The sequence below is a fragment of the Odocoileus virginianus genome, chromosome 7 (assembly GCF_023699985.2).
Source record: "Odocoileus virginianus isolate 20LAN1187 ecotype Illinois chromosome 7, Ovbor_1.2, whole genome shotgun sequence".
NCBI lineage: Eukaryota > Metazoa > Chordata > Mammalia > Artiodactyla > Cervidae > Odocoileus > Odocoileus virginianus.
In genome coordinates, this window is record NC_069680.1 from 67,809,074 (window position 1) to 67,812,329 (window position 3,256).

At 46.3% G+C, this 3,256-nt stretch overlaps 1 pseudogene; it reads right to left on the minus strand.

Annotated features, from left to right (window-relative positions):
• Nucleotides 1–1,842: 1,842 nt before the first annotated feature.
• On the minus strand, nucleotides 1,843–2,941 carry LOC110143801 (small ribosomal subunit protein uS2 pseudogene; annotated as a pseudogene).
• Between the last annotated feature and the right edge of the window lie 315 nt (nucleotides 2,942–3,256).

The following is a 3,256-nucleotide window of genomic DNA, read 5'->3' on the forward strand; positions in this document are numbered from 1 at the left end:
CTATTTTTTCGAAATTATTATATACAATCAGTATAATTTTTCTTTAAATATTTGGCAGAATATGGTAATAAAACTATCTTGGCTTGGAGTTTCAATGACAAACTCTTTTTCTTTAATAAATTTAGGACTATTCACATTATCTATTTCTTCCTAGGTGACTTTTAGTCATTTATTGCTTTCAAGTAATAAGTCCATCTCATTTAAGTTATTGAATTTATGTGCATAAACTCATTTATAGCATTTTCTTTTTACCCTTTCAGTAACTATGGGATCTATGACTTTGGGGGTTTGAGGAGACTTAAAACTAACACCCCATATTTTCACCCATTGCTCAGGAAGGGATCAGGCAGTAGCCTTTGATCCTGATAAAGCCAACTTGGTGAATATTACTTTGCTTTAGATGGGAGGCTTGCTAACGCACCTGGGATGATACTCAACCATCTAATCATAGTAGTTTTGAAAAACACAGGCTCTGTTAAATTAGCCACCCTCTGAAAAACCTGTGGCTTGTAGAGATGTGCTCTCTGCAGGTGATAGATGTAGCAAGAAGGAAAGAAGTCCCTGTGCTAGAGATTGAATGTTTGTGTCTCCCCGAAAGGCATTTGTTAAAACCGAATTCCCAGTGGGATGCTATTTGGAAGTGGGGCCTTTGAGAGGTGATTGGGTCTGAGATGGAGTCATCATGAATGGGGATTAGTGTCCTTGTAAAGGAGACCCCTTTCTACCATGTGAGGACACAGTAAGAAGATGGCCTTCTGTGAACTGGGAAGCAGGTTCTCACCAGGCTCTGAATCTGCTGGTAGCTTGATCTTGGACTTTCCAGGCTTCAGAACTGTGATAAATAATGTTTGATGTTAAGCCACCCAGTCTCGGGTGTCTTTGTTATAGCAGCCTAAATGGACTAAGATGCCCTGCACATCCATTTCCTTCCCACACACTCACCAGACAAGGTGGGTGGAGAGTGTGAGGCTAGCAGAGGTTCCTCAGCACTGAAGCAGGAGCCAGGGGCAAGGAGATTCCCCTTAAATAACTCACAAGAATTGTACTCTAATCATGGTGGAACTAACTGGAGAAGTTGGGGAGGGGAGGTGACCTCAGGTCCTACAATAACTGGTGGGAACAAGAGCCAAAGAAATCCCCCTGGTTAGAGTAATGTCATATGCAGGTTAATGTCTAACACAGGTTACAAAAATCACAATGGGATACATTAAATTCTAGATCAGACCTTTGTGACAGTGTTGTGATAATATGGAGGAGGTGATGACCAAGTGCAGAGCCCAGAATCAGAGTAGAGTCAGGCCAGACTTCACAGAAGGACTATGACTTACATAAGTAATGGATGGGAAGGGGCTAGAACTCAGGGGAATGGTGAATGGGGAGGAATTGGGGGAATAAGGTGGGAGAAGTGGGTTGGAATGGGATGGAGAAGGGTTTGAAATGCCATGCTAAGAGTCAGAGGTACTCTTTTAGGGAGAGGAGCTAGGGAGGTGTTCATTAAGAACCGCGCTGGGGGAGACACGTCTGGGAAGGTAGTGAAACATCTGCATAGCATTAGCAAAAGTCACTGCTCAAGGCCCCAGGTTAGTACTCATCTTCCCGCATCCTGCCCTCCTCCACTCCACCTCTCTGATGCTCCTCACTGGTACCCTTGGACCCCATCACAAGCCAGCAAGCAGAAATTAATGCCTGGTTCTGCAGGCCACTGTTTTTGTCTGTGGCTGAGGTCCATTCTGATATTCTGGTGGGTTGGTGCCCATGTATCCTGGCTCTTAGGTGAGTTTTTTCAAAAAAACCTCTTTGCCATCAACCCATTTCCATTTTAAGAGTTTGAGGAACAACAGCTTAAGACCACTCAATGGTTGTTCTTACCCATTCGGTGGTCTGAGCAGTGGGAGCTGCAGACCAGTCTTCAGCAGCAGGCTGAGCACTCCAGTCTAATTGAATAGTCTCAGGGGGCACCTGCATGCCTTCAAACCCCCAAGTCAGGTGGAGCAGACATGAACTGCAGAACCGGAGCAGTCCATCCACCCTGAAATTCCTCCTTGGTCACAATCTTGCCAACTGTTGCCTGCTCTTCCTTTGTAGTCTTTTCAGGATCCCTGTGGAAGCAGCGATGAGGCAGGACCTTCCATGGGGGTTCACTGGAGATGCCATGCATGTGCAGAACTTCCTGGGCAAACAGCCACCACATCAGATCCATTGAGTGAGCTCCCTCATCATTGCACAGGATGGCAGTGTCCACAGAGCACAGAGGAGTGTCTGTGTTACACAGACCAGTGGTTGGCAGGTTAGTGTCAGGGGCTTCTGTGAGTCGCTGGTGGTCAACCCTGGGATCAGTAACCACCAGAAGTCTTGGCTCCCAGAAGGCTGCCTGGATCAGGTTAGTGAAGATTCCAGGAGTGAGGCGGCCAGCAGTAGGAGGGGCTCCAGGGGCAGCAGCAAATTCATTGGCCAGTGTTCCCAGAGGATATGACACTGGATCATCAGCTGGGTTTTCAGTGGCAGCAATGGCACAAACCATCAGCAGAAGCTCCGGCCAGGTCTCCTTCAGATTTATGACGGAGACACCATCCCTCTTCCTTTTGTAGATGTTCTATTCCACTTGGAAGTCAAGGCTGGTGCTACCTCACTGGGTTCCTGATGCAAGGAGTTTGAGGATGTCCTCCTCCTTCATTTGCAGGACACAGAGGGCTCCGGACACTGTGAAAGTTTCCTTTTAAGTTCCAGTGAGAATCCAGAACAATGTCATATGGACTGTTATCTGGGTAGTGCGGAAAGGTGATTCTTAGGTTTTGTGCCTCTCCACCTTCACAGCCATGAGGATGTGATGGGGAAGCAAGAATTCATGCTGCTCAGGGATCTTGCCCTTCCACTGTGAGCTCTCAAGTCCTTCATCTGAACGTGGCAGGCACAAGACCGCAGACCTTGGAGAACTCCCCATGTTTGGATTTAAAAACAAAACCATGGCATTTCATAGAATTATTTTCCCTCAATAGAATAAAAGTTCCAGGAGAGAAAAGTAGTTCCTTTGGACCCTGCTCTCCCTTTAAGTCAAATAAACATCTGTCAAGGAGGAACAAGACAGAATTCCTTGTGATCAGATGCTCCTGGTTCCACAGCAATTTATCAAAGCCCTTCTCATCAATTAGAGAAATATTTGAAAAATCATCACAGCTCCTGCAAGCGCCTCATGTATAATTCAAAGCGGTGGCTCCGGATGGAGTGAGGAAGCTACAGAAGCCAGCACTGCCTTTTG